A 15,748-nucleotide genomic window follows, 5' to 3' on the forward strand; every position below is an offset into this window, starting at 1 on the left:
AATTGATATGAAACAATATCATCCGGATTGCACACACCAGAGTTTGCAAAATACCATCTCGGTAACGAAAAATCCTTAAGCAGGTCCAAAGAGCGAAGCCACGACTCCCACTCTTTAACAAAGCTATCAGGGACCTCGGTGTCCCAATCAAACTTGTCTATCGCCAATTGCTGAAGTATAAGGCGTGTGTCACGCTTTCTTTCTATCTCTTACCAGGAAAAAGACTTGGAAAGATTCAATGACGTAGTTTAATGGGTTATAACCGAAAAGCAGTCAATTAAATGTCGAATAATTCTACTAGTGAAATGATAATCTGACTTCTTGAAGAACTTTAACGAACGGCTTCTCAAATAACTCTAATTTCTGCATCAACTACCAATCCACAACTCATAGCACACTCTCATAACCAACTCAATAATAATCATCATAATAATCACCATAATAATAATCTCAGAATAATCATTACACAAACTACACCACTATTTATAGTTGGCTGTTCAGTCCAGTAACTTCGAGAAGGTTACATCATAAAGAACCATCGTTCGGTCACGTAGCATTTAAATGTAAACAACAGAAGTCTCTAGAAGGTCACGTAGGGAAAATGATTCCAGAAAACACGTTACATAATACAGATTTCGTCATCAGAGGTTACTTCAGGTCATAACCGATAATAACACATCGCACCAGAATTCTACAACCAAACAACACGCTCGTTGAAGATACAAAGCAAGCCATCGCGAGGCATTGCACCTTGATTGTGACATACGCCCCCCCTTAGAATATTGTTGCAAACAATATAACAACACAATCAATACAAAACACACCACAAAACAATTAATTACTCAATAATCAATTCTTATAAGTCCATCGTTGCATGATCTACCAACGATAGCTTTCTCAAAACAATAGTTACGTTTTCTGCGAAAGTTTCCAACGTCCGCAATGTTTTCAATGCACCGGCGAGCAAGATGACCCATCTTCCTACATCGGAAACACCTCCTCTCCGGACAGTCCTTGGCGAGATGACCTTCTCTGTGACAGTTGTAGCAAGCCTTTTCATCAAAAGGGCAGCTCCTGGCTATGTGTCCAATCTCCCCACATCGGTAGCAGTGGTTGTCACGGCAACGTCTATTTTCCGAATGTCCGCCGTCAGCAACGCACTCCCTGGCGAAGTGTCCGCGTCTACCGCATCTATAGCAGACTCCAAATGGTCGTCGCCTGCCTCTTCTCGGTTCTTCGCGCTCATTGTATCCGTCATCGTGAGATCGTTGCTGATTATCTGCAGAACAATCTCGAGCAAAGTGACCATTCTTGCCACAAGAATAACAAGTAACTTCAGAATTTTTCTCAATAACATTTCCGATTATAAGATCAACTAAAGGGTTTTGTAAACATAACGCTTTCACAGTCCCACTACAATACGGAGTTTCGATATATATCATCGCTAACGGTCCTTGGATTGAAGTGGTATCTATCTTTGTCACATGGCCAGTTTTTCCCGTTAACTGATTGTCATTTACTAAATCTCTCCTCACCATTATACCCGTAGAACCAGAATCACGTAAAACTTTTACCTTTTTGTTTCCAACTGTTCCATCCACTACTGGTAGGTAATCTTCAGGTTTTATTTCTTCGTAAGCATCTTCTTTTGTCTTCTTTCCCGTTTTCTTCTCCAACTGATCATCTTCATCCGATCTCTCATTTTCAAGCGTGGGTTTAGAAATCATTAACGCACAACCACCTCGATAAACGTCCGTGTCTTTATCTTTTCCAGACTGATTGGATAAGGAAAACGACTTGTCCTTGCATTCCTTCGCTTCGTGTCCTTGCCTATTGCAACGATTGCACCACTTCCTCGACTCCTGATGATTTCTGTTAGTCTTCCTCCGGCAATTAACAGACTTATGACCTAAGCCATTACAATTAAAACAACGTACTTCTCTTGGAACCGCACCTCCTTTAAAATTATTTGTTTGCTCTTCGTCATTATCGCATGACAACGTTTCTTCAGTCGACAACTTCTCATCATGAGCAACTAAGTACTGTTCTGCCACACTGGCTATTTCTTCTAGATTCTTTGGACTTCTCTCCATTAGATAAACAGACAGATTTTTTGAACATGAATCTGTGAATTGTTCCTTAACTATAAGGTTTGCCAATCCGTCCAATGATTGTTCGGCCCCCGAAAGTTCAAACCATTTTAACAAAAGGTTTCTCAAACGTTCAATAAATTGACCTGGACTTTCGTGTCGTTCAGGCTTTGCCTCACGGAATCTTTGACGGTATCCATGCTCGGTAAAATTGTATCGCTTTAACAGAGCTAACTTCAATCTGTCATAGTTCATGGCTTCTTCTTGCGAAAGTCTTGAATATACATCAAGAGCTTGTCCCGATAATAACATGCTTAGCTGGGTAGCCCACGTCGACTTCTCCAATTTGGCTATTGTAGCATATCTTTCAAATCTTAACAAATAACTATCCAACTCATCTTTTTCTTCAACAAATGATGGCAAATCTGGACGTCTAACTTGCGCCACAATAACATCTCGAGCATTATCATTAGTAGAATTAGATCGCTCACCAATGTCCAGCTTTTGTCTTTCTAATTCAAGTTTTAACTTTTCCAATTCATATTGCGCTCTTCTTTCTTCAGCTTCTGCTTCGCGTTGCGCCCGATTCTCTTCGGCTTCTGCTTCGCGCTGCGCTTGTTTCTCTTCAGCTTCGCGCTGCGCCCGCTTCTCCTCTGCTTTGCGCTGCGCCCGCTTCTCCTCTGCTTCAGCTTCAAGTTGTGCTCGCTTTTCCTCAGCTTCAAGTTCTGCTTTCCTTATTTCACGAGCAGCTCTTCTATCCTCTCTTTCGTCAGCTTCTCGCTGAGCTTTTTGGGCCATTATCTTGTGATACTCTTCAATCACAAACTGAGACTTTTCATTGTCACTCAGCCCCATTCGTTCAGCCATGCTCCGTAAGTCTTCAATCATCTCATGTTTGACAGTATCCGCCATTTTGACAGCTTGTTGTTAATTTATTATTCTTTCAATAAATCTTTCGGTATTCTTCGGTTTTTCGGTTATTCTTTTTCGGTTATATCCCGGACGAGCCCCCAGAATGTCACGCTTTCTTTCTATCTCTTACCAGGAAAAAGACTTGGAAAGATTCAATGACGTAGTTTAATGGGTTATAACCGAAAAGCAGTCAATTAAATGTCGAATAATTCTACTAGTGAAATGATAATCTGACTTCTTGAAGAACTTTAACGAACGGCTTCTCAAATAACTCTAATTTCTGCATCAACTACCAATCCACAACTCATAGCACACTCTCATAACCAACTCAATAATAATCATCATAATAATCACCATAATAATAATCTCAGAATAATCATTACACAAACTACACCACTATTTATAGTTGGCTGTTCAGTCCAGTAACTTCGAGAAGGTTACATCATAAAGAACCATCGTTCGGTCACGTAGCATTTAAATGTAAACAACAGAAGTCTCTAGAAGGTCACGTAGGGAAAATGATTCCAGAAAACACGTTACATAATACAGATTTCGTCATCAGAGGTTACTTCAGGTCATAACCGATAATAACACATCGCACCAGAATTCTACAACCAAACAACACGCTCGTTGAAGATACAAAGCAAGCCATCGCGAGGCATTGCACCTTGATTGTGACAGCGTGCTTTTAGAAAAAATGGCGCTCCAAAGCCTAGCGGATCAAACTTTTGTCCAAGCTGACTGAGCATACTTCGGCGCGTGTGTTTAGCTAAGGGCTTTAAGGAACATGCGATACGCATCTCGTCAGACTCGGTTTGCCACACACAACCCAATGTCTTCGCTGATGGCAAAGTCATATCTTCAGTCTGAAAGTCAATGTCACGAATCAAAGGTGAAAGCATCTCATTATCCAAATTTGACAAGACAGTCATAGCCTCCTTGTTAGCACTCCACTTACCAAGTTTAAACCCACGGCTATCAAACAAAGCAATTGATTCATGAGTGATTTGCTGAGCTTCCTCTAAGCTATCAGCCGAAAATATAAAATCATCCATGTACATATTATTTGCAATATTGCAGAGAGTCAATTCACCAGCACTGCTGGGATTCTGCTCGATCATTTTCTTTATAGCCAAGCAAGCGATATACGGGCTACTCTTTATTCCCCAAGGGTGTACACAAAAACGAAATGGTATCATCCTACCATTTTCAAGGTCATCATCTTCAAACCACAATATACGAAACAAATCCCTTTGCGACTCAGGTAACTTTATTTGAAAGAAGCATTTAGTCACATCAGCCATGAGACCAAATCTACCAAGCCGAAATCTAGCCAAGACATCTACCAGAGGGTTTAACAAGTCAGGACCCGAAAACATTACATCATTAACACAAGTTCCTCGAAATTCAGACTTGCCATCGTAAACAATGCGCTTTTTTAATTGTGACGTAACAAAGTATGGTAAATACCATTCAAATCCCTTGACATTTCCTGCTTCACCAGTACGCTCAATATAGCCATTTGATTTAAGATCTTTCATGGTGTCAGTAAGGAAATCACGAAGTTCAGGTTGTTTTAAAGCTTTCTTTCTTAAAGCAGCAGCTCTATCTGACGCCAACACAAAATTGTTAGGTAGATCAATATCTTCCTTCAACGGAACAGGTATCTCAAATCGACCATCTTTCAACTCAATATTCGGTTCAACAAGTTCTCTAGCCAACTTATCATTGCGAGACAATTCACAGGTTTCATTTTGCAACGTCAAATCCTGAATGACTTTATTCAGGTCTGCTATTTCCATATCACGAGACTCAATTTTACGCTGAAAGCCAGAGATGACATCCGACTCTGAAGACGTCTGCACTCTGCACACTTTAGCAACGCTTTCATCTAAGGGTGACTTACCACCACAAGCCAACCAACCGAGAGGAGTGAGCAAAGCATGTGGTTCACTACGATTTTCACCAACACGCTCTTTTTTTGCACACATCAAATAAGCGTTGTCGTTGCCAATCAGTACATCTACAGTACTACAATCATTCAAATGAAACATATTCACGTCATGAAAATGACAGAAACCATTTAAATCTTGTTTATGCGGTAAAGTTTTAACATCATCAGCCCAAGCTGGGTTAACCACCGAGGTTATATCACAAAACAGTTCATCTGTCTCTAACGACTGGATGTTGAGTTTGACAAGGTCAGCACAAGTAGCTTTCTGACCAGCCAGAGTATCCATTTTAAACGACGCTTTATCGTACGGTTTAAGATCAAGTTCACACACCAAATCACTCGAAACAAACGTCAACTGCGAACCAGGATCATGCTGACAATACACCAACTTCGATTTGCCAGTCATTGGATTCAAAACACGAGCAGCAGTAACGCGGTTAAAGGCTGCTTTAACATTTCCAATCTTAACATTACGCACAGGAACTCTGGCACGAGCATCATCTTTCCCAACCGAATCCAGAGAATCACGTGACGTCACATAAAAATCATGCAGAAGAAAATAGTGTTTCCTATCGTTGTTAGGCCCACACTTACGACAGTTATTTGCATGAACGCAATCCCTAACCATATGCTGGCGCAAACAATTCAAGCATTTGCCAGCTTTCACAATGACATCTCTCCGATCTTTAGGTGTCAAGCGCAAAAATTCTTTACAATTAGACAAAAAATGATATTCAACTTGACCACGTGACGAACAACAAATGCATGCCGGTAGGTTTTTACGTCTGGCTTCACCACCGCGCGGTGCGCCAACAACAGTCGAGTACTGCAAACTCCCTGACATCACATCATCGTGGGGTTTTACGGACGTCTGCCTAACCGGACATGAAGGCAATTTTCCTTTGCCAAACTTCTTAAATTGCTGCGACTCACCAGATTCGCCCATTAGCATAATGCTAAAATCAGTCGACTTACGCGTTTCCTCCCGTACTACAAATTCAAACAAACTCTGAAAAGTAGGCTCATCAGTGCCACCATACTGATCACCTAAAAAGTCAAGATAACGCTGCTTAGCGTCAAACGGGAGTCGCTTAGCCAAATCCAAGACAAAACGTCCTTCTAATTTATCACGCTGACCATAAGCTTGCGCGTAAAGCAAACACTGCGACAATTCATCTTTAAACTCTTTCAGATCACTGGAAGAGGTCGAAGTCAATTTGCTACCATAGCGATACTTTCTAATTTCTGGTTCTGCGAAAAGACCTCCACGAACCCCAAAACGCTGGGACAAGCGAGCTAACGACATTTTTACCCTGTCTTCCTCTGACAAGCCAGGGGTGTCAGAAACCAAATTAGCAATCGTTTGCGCAGCTGTTCTAACACAAGCTGCTTGTAGCAAAGTCAAACAAGTCCCCTTAAAGGGCGAAGCTGCCATTAAGGCCGTAACACGATTTTTAAAGAAGATAAATGGCATATTATTACCATCGTAACCAATCAAGGCCGCCTTATCGAAAAACGTCCTACTATTTTGGTATTCAAAAAAGCAATCCTGCTGTTGAGAACTCGATTTAGCGGGAGAAGACAAGCTATATCCCTTAAGGGGCTGAGTAGGCTCAGTCACATGCACAGGCCGATCACGATCCTCACACACGTTAAAATCAGGAGACGCGATACGCCTCTCACGACCACCCAAATTACGTGTAGCTGGGCGATCAAAACCTAGCGGCGCAGAAAACTGTGAAGGGGGCAAAGCATGACTGCTAATGGCGGCCCCGTGACCTGTACGCTCTGGGGGAGGAGTTCGGTTGTAATTCGCAGACCTTGGCTCTACAGCATTCGGAAGACCCTTAGCCGCGGCCCCGAGACCTCCTGAAACAGCTGGAAAACGTGTGGATTGCCCTGGTCCACTCACAGGTTGAACGGGCGTTTGGAAGAGGTTATGTAAATTAAACTGCGATTGATGTTCATTTCTGGAATGCCTAGAAGAGCTCTTCCTAGAGCTACGCCGGGAGCCCGCCTCTGATCGATATTCAGCTAAAACTACCTCTTTACGTTGTTCAGCCCTCAACTGAGCGTCTTTGAGTGCGAACTCAGCAGCTCTAGCTTCGGCTCTCGCAGCGGCCTCAGCTGCTCTCGCTTCGGCCTCAGCTCTCGCGGCAGCCTCAGCTCGAATGGCCTCAGCAGCTCTCGCTTCGGCCTCAGCTCTCGCGGCAGCCTCAGCTCGTATGGCCTCAGCTCTCGCGATGGCCTCAGCAGCTCTTGCTTCGGCCTCAGCTTGGATCTGGAGCTCCTCTCGTCTTAGCTGTAGGTTAATTTGTGCAACTATCCGAGACGAACTCTTAGACATCCTAGTGCTTACATTTGAGGCGCTATCCTCAGGATGTATGTCAGCATCCAACATATCTGAGAACTCACTTTCTTTTTGTTCAAAGTTATTTTTTAACGAGTTAAATTCGAGATCTACCCTATCACGAAGTTCTGCCAAGATTGCAGAGTTAAAGATTGTAGTCAAAAGAGCATGGAAATGCCGTAATTCCTCTTCTAAAGTAGATAAGTTAGATCGAAAAATTAACAGTTCCTGCTTATCACTCAAAGAACCTAGGGCTACAGAAAGTTCCCCAATTTGAGTCAAAATATCCCGTCTAAGATGCCGGGCCTCTCGAACTGACTTAGCCTCATCGTTATTGGGTCCCTCCCCAGAATGGCCTGCCCGACCGCAAAGAACATCATCAGGCTTAAACTCAGTCGAGTCTACGGCGGTCGAGTCCTTAATTGTCGCCACCGAGTGTAGACATATTAAATGTTGGGGCTAAATTTAACAATTAAAAAAATGAAGTTACACAAACACACAAAATTATTAGGCTACAGTAGTTATAAAAAACTTAACTGCAAAGACCGTAAAAATACAAAAAAGAATTTAAATGCACGATACCGTAGCTGTACGGGTATGAAGTCCTAAAGTCCACAAAACTTGCTTGGATTCTTCCACTTGAATCTACAAGCACAGATGGATTGTCTTTTAATCTTCTTTCTTGCCAATGAATGTCAAAGTTATTTTTCTTCTGTACCAAACTGAGAAGAATTGTCTTTACTTTTCTTTGCTTCTGTAAGAGTGTAGACTACCAACCAACAAATCTTCTTTTATTATTTCTTGTACTTCTAAGTAGTTCTTCTGCACTAGCTGACAACAAACACGTCGTTTATTTTTATGCCTTCAAGTGCTTCTTGGCCTACCAGCTAACAAATCGTTTTTTTATTTTTCTTGCTTTAATTTCTTCTTGACCTACCAACTGACAAGAACTCGTCTTTTATTTTTTATGGTCACAGCGGTAAACCATAATCTCTTCGTGGGAAAATTGTAACGTAAGATTCCCAAATCCGTTCGTCTGCATGCAATGACCCAAAAATAAACACACTTTCGAAACGTCTATTCAAAAGTGTATTCCAGTAAAATTAGCCCGCGGCTATCGAAATGACTGGTGCAACGCCGTACACCTAAAAACTGTCACTACAATACAGATTACTTGGATAAAAGACGGAGAGTTTGTCCAGCTAGCAAGCACCAAATAAACCAGTTAAATGTGCGACCGACTTCCAACAAACAACTTCGAGAATGAATCAGAAAAATTTGTGATAACTCAAAGGCACGAGAGCAGTTCGTGACGCAATATTTCATGTCCAAACAGGTCTCAAACTGAAACAGGTTTAAACCGGTCTGACACGAGTCTTACGGACGATGGTGCAATTTTGGCTCATGTTTTAGGAATTTCCATGACGTAATATTCAGTAGACCCGAACGGTTTCTACATGACGTTTGACCAGGCGAACAACCGTCTGTAACACTTTTAGCTGCTCAATTTCAGTTTTAAGTGGTAAAATCTCTTCTTCGTGCTTTTTTACCAGTCTTTCCATTGCTTTGTTTATCAATTCTTCAATTCTAGGCATGCATTTTTCAACCATTTTATCCAAACTGTCTTGATTAGAGCTGTCCGAATTGCCCTCTCTTACAGAAGTACCAGACTTTCTTGATTTTTCATTTGGCATTACGCCCGAAGCCAGAGAGCAGAGAGAGAAAAAAAAACACGTCCGTTCAGCAGAACGACAATTTCAGAATGAAAGATGAATAAAAAGCGAATAAATGAATAAAAAGCGATGACCAAGCAAGTCCGACGTAAGCACATACATCTCATTTGCTGACTTAGCAGTAGCTGAAATGTAGGCTACTTGCTGAGTTGCAGGTTGCAGCAGGAATAATTTACAGACAACACTTCAACAAGTAGAAACTTCACTCTGTTAATTCGTTGCCGGTTAACCTCGGTGATCGGCTTACGTAGCCTACGTCAGTGGTTTAAAGCCGATGTAACCTGGTGGTTCCAGAATTAACATTCAATCAATCATCACGAGAAAAATACTTTTTTATTTCAAAATTAAAAAAACATCATCAAAATGAGATAAACTTTTCTTTAGATTATTTAAAAAACACTGATAGACATTTGCGGCGAAAAAGCGCTGATGAACCTGAAAAGGAAATACGATTGTTGAATTGACGAAAAAGTAGGGATTGTAGATCATAGGGATGCGAAACTTCAAATTCGTCAGGCAGTGAAATTCATTTGGCAACGCTGATCCCATTTTCAAATCTTCTATTTGACATTTCGTATTTTCGTTCCTAATCAGTGCTTCTGCTTCCACTTTGAAGGGTTTTATCCCGAAATCGGGATTTTTCAACGCTTCGAAGGATAAAAAAGGGAAATGAAGATAGGAAGGATTTTTAACAATTTTACAAAAAAATTGTGTCTTAAAAAGGGAATTGTTGTTTTTAGCAATTTTAAAGAAAAACTTTTTAATACCGTATTTCTTTTTAAAAATTCTAACAACGACTGGAATAACGATGATCACCTGGTTTCCGTCGTCCCTCAACATCCGGAACCCCTCTTACTCTCTTTCCCGTCCTCACCTTTCTGTCGCTTGATTTCTTTCCATCTTTTCTTTGCCATCCTTGTTGTGCGAATTATTTGTGTTTATTGTCTTTTTGTGTTTTTCTTTTTCGCCAACAAAACAAAAAATAAACTGAACTAAACAAAAAATAAACTGAACTAAACTGAACTTTCTCGCCATTTTGGGAATTGGACATGATTGCAGACTGCAGTGAGTGAGTTACGGTAGTTCTCAGTTCTTTTAGTTAAAATTAGGTAATCCGTTGATTGAGTAGCAGTGACAAAGTTCGCTGAGGTTCGACCTTCGACGTACAGTTAGGTATGATAAGCTTAGGCTAGTGATATCCTTCCGGTTTATAAAATTTAGTTTTTGCCTATGCTAACTGACTATGGTGTCATAATAATAGAGGCTAGGCTATGTAGTGTGTATACAACATATAGTGTACAGTAGGGTGGCTCTTAAAATTGAGTTTTTGAATTTTGCTTGGGACACCCTTTCAAATGGTGAGGTTGCCAGAAAAAATAACTTTTGCAAAATTTTTTTTAATTTGAAGTTGATTTAGAGGTGGCCCTCCCCCCCTAAAGTTCTGTGCCCTCCCTCGAAATACCAAATCTGCGTATCTCGAAAACCACTTGAGCTAGAGATACAGTTATTGTGTTAAAAGATGCAGAAAACATGGTTTTCTATCTGCTTTCTGAACATTGAATGCATCTATCTTGAGTAGAAAAGCAGTTATTTAGAAAAAACGCATTTGACCAAATCTTGATTTTACAACCTTTTTTGTGACCACGAAACCGTCTACAAAATTTGTTTTTTTTGTCTTAATTTTTGCACCTTAGAGGGAACACTGGTAACGATATTCATTTCAAAATGTAATTCTGGTCAGTACTGGAAGAAGCAATATTATCGACAATATTTTACATATTGCCTTGCGTATCGTGACAGGATGTCTGCGACCTACACCATCGGACAATTTCCCTGTCCTTGCAGGCAACCAACCAGCTGAGTTTCGTCGCAAAGAACCATCCTGTCTCTTTCTCGTCGCACTACGAACCCCAACCACTTGCTCCACTCAAGTCTCTACGAGTCTGTGAGTGAGCAATCGAGCATCCTCGGCAACTGAAATCGAGACACCCATTTGTATGTAACGCACAACTCCTGATGAAAATCGCTGAAGACCAATCTATCAGCGCGGCTACCTGGGAGGACAACAAATGGAGCTCAGAGTAGAAGAAGAACTCCTCAAGACTCTAAAGTTGTATCTCCGACACCAGCCCCCATCCAACCGGAATGCATAATTTGCCAAGGAAGGCCTGGGTGCATCTCAACCGCCTACGTACTGGAGTCAGACTATTCCGCTCCAACATGCACAAATGGGGGATGGCTCCATCCGCATTCCGCAATCTGTGAGTGTGGCAAAGAGGAACAAACCACAGATCACACCATCTGTACTGGGCCAAATGGTGTGTGACTGTGCGTGGTCTGCTTGAACTGGACGACGAATCAATGGACGAATCAAAGGATTGCTGCTCGACACCTGCTCAAGCATCTAAACGGCATCACCACTGCCCAAGAGTGGTAAAAGACAGAGCCCTTGACCCCTGGAGTAACAAAGAAGGTTTAAATGAAGAAGAATCGACATTCGACAATATTGTTCTTGTTGGAATTTGGAAACAGTTTCCTGTGTTCAGTAACAACTTGCAAAAGAAACTGAAGTTGGTACTCATCTTCAGTTAAGATTTTGTTAAAATCCTGGATTAGACTTAGAGCAACTCCTCTCTCTGCTCTGTCATTCACTACTGAAAGTCTCTTCGCCATGTGTAAAGCTTGAATAAATGCACCATCTTCAGTCCAATGAGCAGGATGACAGGATCCTTTGAAAGTATAATTATTACTTCATCTTCACCCAACAGCCGAAGAAGCCATTTTGAATTAGAGGTGCAATACTGTTCTAGACCCTTATTGCTAAGAAACGCAGCTACTTTGATGCTTGGTCTCCTTGGTGGACGTTCTCCTGTTTCATCTAACATGGTTGCCACCATTAGCTTTTTACTTTCCACAGACAATCGAGAATCAACCAAGGCTAGTCCAACTATTTCTTCGGACAGATACCATAAATGCAGACCAAGCTTTTTGCATAAATCGCCTTCGCCATCCAACAAGTGCGATGCATAGCACCTGAAGCTTGAAAGCGGATTCCACGCTCAGGAGTTTCTCCAAGGAATGTGATAAAAAACGGGCATTTTAGCTATGCATGAATGCATCAAAGTTTAGGAATACTTATTTTGTTTATTGATTTACCAGTTTTACAGGTTAGTTTATGAACTTTGTTTATTAAATAGCTTGGGCCACAATACTTGTTTAGCACTGTTTTGTGCTAGAATACTGAAAACAGGTTTTTTCTAAATAACTGCTTTTCTACTCAAGATAGACGCAATCACTGTTCAGAAAGCAGATAGGAAATCATGCTTTCTGCATATTTTGACACAAAAACCGTATCTCTAGCTCAAGCAGTTTTTGAGATATGCAGATTTGGTATTTTGGAGGAGGGCGCAAAACTTTAGGGGGGGAGGGCCACCTCTAAATCAATTTCAAATTCAAAAATTTTTTGCAGGAGTTATTTTTTCTGACAACCTCACCTTTTAAAAGGGTGTCCCACACAAAATTCAAATTTTTTTCATTTTTTGCCAAATAAGAGCCACCCTAGTGTACAGTTGTACACAGTCAGACTGAGTTAGTATCATGAATAGGCCTAGTATCCTTGAGTTTTTCGTCAGTTTCAGATGGTTGTGAAGACGTTACTGACAAGGAGAAAAAAGAGATAGCCTAGCCAATAGTGTTAAGTTAGCAGCTTAGCGCATCAAGGAAAACTAAACACAAAAATAAATTGGTAATGGATGGATATTTCGTTGAAACTGGGCATTTACCACCTGTACATTTTCGCTGTTAGGGATAGGTTAGGAGTCCGGGTAGGAAAGATGAGAGTGGTATCATAATTGGTAAATGATGTCCAGGACCAGGTGGTAAATGTCCCAGAACCGACTAACTGATAAGCAGTTTTTTGGCTGGACAGCGAACAAAGGAAGTAAACCATGTTATTGTAAAATATGGGCTGCTTTTGTGCAGCCTACTGTTCTGATAAAACAACGTTGCTTCGACATACCGGTGCTACTGAATAAAATCGAGATTACAATAGCTTTAACTGAGATTATAATAACTTTAAAGTTGTATTAGCACCTTTTTTAACTCAAATAATGTCAAAAATAACCTCGCCTATGAAGGAAATTTTGAAAGATTTCCGACTGAGAAAAAAGGGATTTTTCAGGACAAAAAAGGAAATTGAAGAGGATTTATCAATTGTCAGAAGTGGAAGCACTGTTCCTAATCCTCCAATGTCCAGATCAGATCAAATAGGATAGCGCCATAGCGGATTAGCGGTACCTCAAAACTGATGGAATGAAAGACAATCTTGGAATAAAAAACAGAAAATGCCAAGGAGGAAGATCTTATGTATATATAATATTTTGTTCGTATGTATATTGTTTTTTTATGTTGTATATAATATATATTTGCGTTCAATTCCGACACCGTTCCATGTCAAATAAGGTATGACACCACACGGGTGTGGCAGACTTGATCACCAGTTCGGTCCTTCTGCCACTCCCATCACAAGCCTTAAAGCAGCCGGCGGCCATGGCTGCTAAGTAGTGCTTGAATGACCGCCGGTGCTACCTTCTCAGTCGGCCAATTTGGCCGCAGATTTCTTCTAGCTAATTATTTAATTTTGCAATAGAATAATTGTGGATTAACTGTCGAAAATATCTAGTATCAAAGAGTGACGCAGAATTAGGTCAGCGCATCATAATCACCACTGTTGTATTGTGAGGGAACATTTGCTATTGTATGGAAAATATCCAGCTGCGATCTCCAGCTATGAGTCTTGTTTGTAATTCCCGACGTTTATTTTAACAAAGTGTTAATCCGAAGTGCTCATTTACATTGGCTGGCAATGTTGTCGTTTTTATGTAGATTCAATGTTGTCGACATTGAATCGTTGTTAAAAAGGAGAACTACCCAGACAACAAAATTCGTCATTTTTACCCTGATTTAACGACTGCAAACGTAGAATCAATGTACAAATGACAGATTTTGTTGTCTGGGTAGGTTAGTTGACATCCGAGGGGAACACGTGTCTTCAGAGTTGAGAAATGTTTCCGCTGTGTGACTTCACACCCTAAATGGTGACATTATAACGGTATAAATGCCATGGTCAGGTTTATGAAAGGTGGTATGCAGTTGAAACAATTTAGTGTCGTTAGATGGTCCCGCAATACCGGATTACAATCCCGATAAAGCAGTTATTGCGTGGTACAACGATTCTATAGCAGGACGTCGCCCAGACTTCAACAACACTAAGTGATCATTTTGGCATTGTTGCAAGTTTAATTCTATTTACTTGTGCTATCGTTATTTGTATTTTGGCCTTCAAGCACGCAGATTTGGCCGCCGAGAAGGAGCACTCGGTAGGCCACAATGGCTGCCGGAAAAAAACACGAGTTTTAAGGCCTGCATCATCATCAGCAAACAACCTAACTCACATTGTAATCTTGTATTGCTTTTTGTTTTTTTTCACATGTGCTGATGATGCAAAATAAAAGAACCTCTTCTTTTTCATTCCATCACAACTCTATCACTGTATCATGACATACCGGACAGTTACCTTGCAGTCCTGCTGGATCCTTGGGGCTGCTTATTCATGTGTGCTCCAAACCAAAAAAGTGCAGTTTTTGCAATTCTTTTTTCATAGCAATGAGCCGACATAGTCTCACCAACACCATAAAAGGACACTCATGTTCTGAATTGGTAGTAGATTGAAGGTAGAGAGAAGAAATATGGCATTGTGCCCTGCAAAAGGGCGAGAAATAATGCTGTTTTTTAAGTGAACAGCATTCAGATGCATCAAGTTAGCAAAGAAGTTAGCCTCTTAGGGAGCAGTTCCGCCCTTTTTTTTAAATTTATGAATATTTTTAAAGCATAAACGTTTAAAAATAAATCAGACCAGCAATACGGCCCTGTCCAGTTAACAAGGAAAAAACAACATTGTACTTTACACATTGATATCGACTATCAATGAGCAAAGTATCATGACGTCATATTCTTAACTACGGTAGCTGTCACGACGATTACGGAATTGCACTGATATTTTCAGGGATTAGTTAGGTAACCCTATCCTGACAATAGATCTTTTGAGGTACGGTGCAGTCCAGATATCCAGCATCCAGTCGCAATCAGTCAATCTTTTGAACCCTGCTTCAAAGTTGGTGTACAAGTCTTCGCTCTGGTCATAAATGCTTTGACATGAATATACTTCAAATTGGAATCGGCCAAGACATATAGGGTGAAGTGTATGAACAGCAAAGCAAAAGTGAAGTAGTTTCACCTTATACATTGATTCCAATGTGTGACATATTTTTGGCCAGGGTGGAGACTGTACAGTGTACACCCTTTTTTTTTTCGGTCATTTATCGGTCATTGACCGATTTTTTAGGACAAATGTCCGAAAAAAATATAGTCAATTCAGTCAAAATGTCCGAAAAAATATATAGCCTAGTCAAATGACTATATATGACCAAAAATGACCGAATTTTTTCAAGTCATTTCGGAGAAATGACCGAAAAGTCTCAGCGAAAAAAAACCCAGGGTGTACACCAGCTCCCCTGCTTCTAAGTCTTCTGCTGAACATTAATTCTCATTTTGCTTCAAATTAACCGTGATACATAACCTGCTCTGGCTTGTCATAAATAAGTGAAAGAAAACTTTTCAACATGTAGCCAGTCGGAGTAACCTCTTTTCC

The sequence above is a fragment of the Aplidium turbinatum genome, chromosome 7, assembly GCF_918807975.1.
Source record: "Aplidium turbinatum chromosome 7, kaAplTurb1.1, whole genome shotgun sequence".
NCBI classification, from domain to species: Eukaryota; Metazoa; Chordata; class Ascidiacea; order Aplousobranchia; family Polyclinidae; genus Aplidium; species Aplidium turbinatum.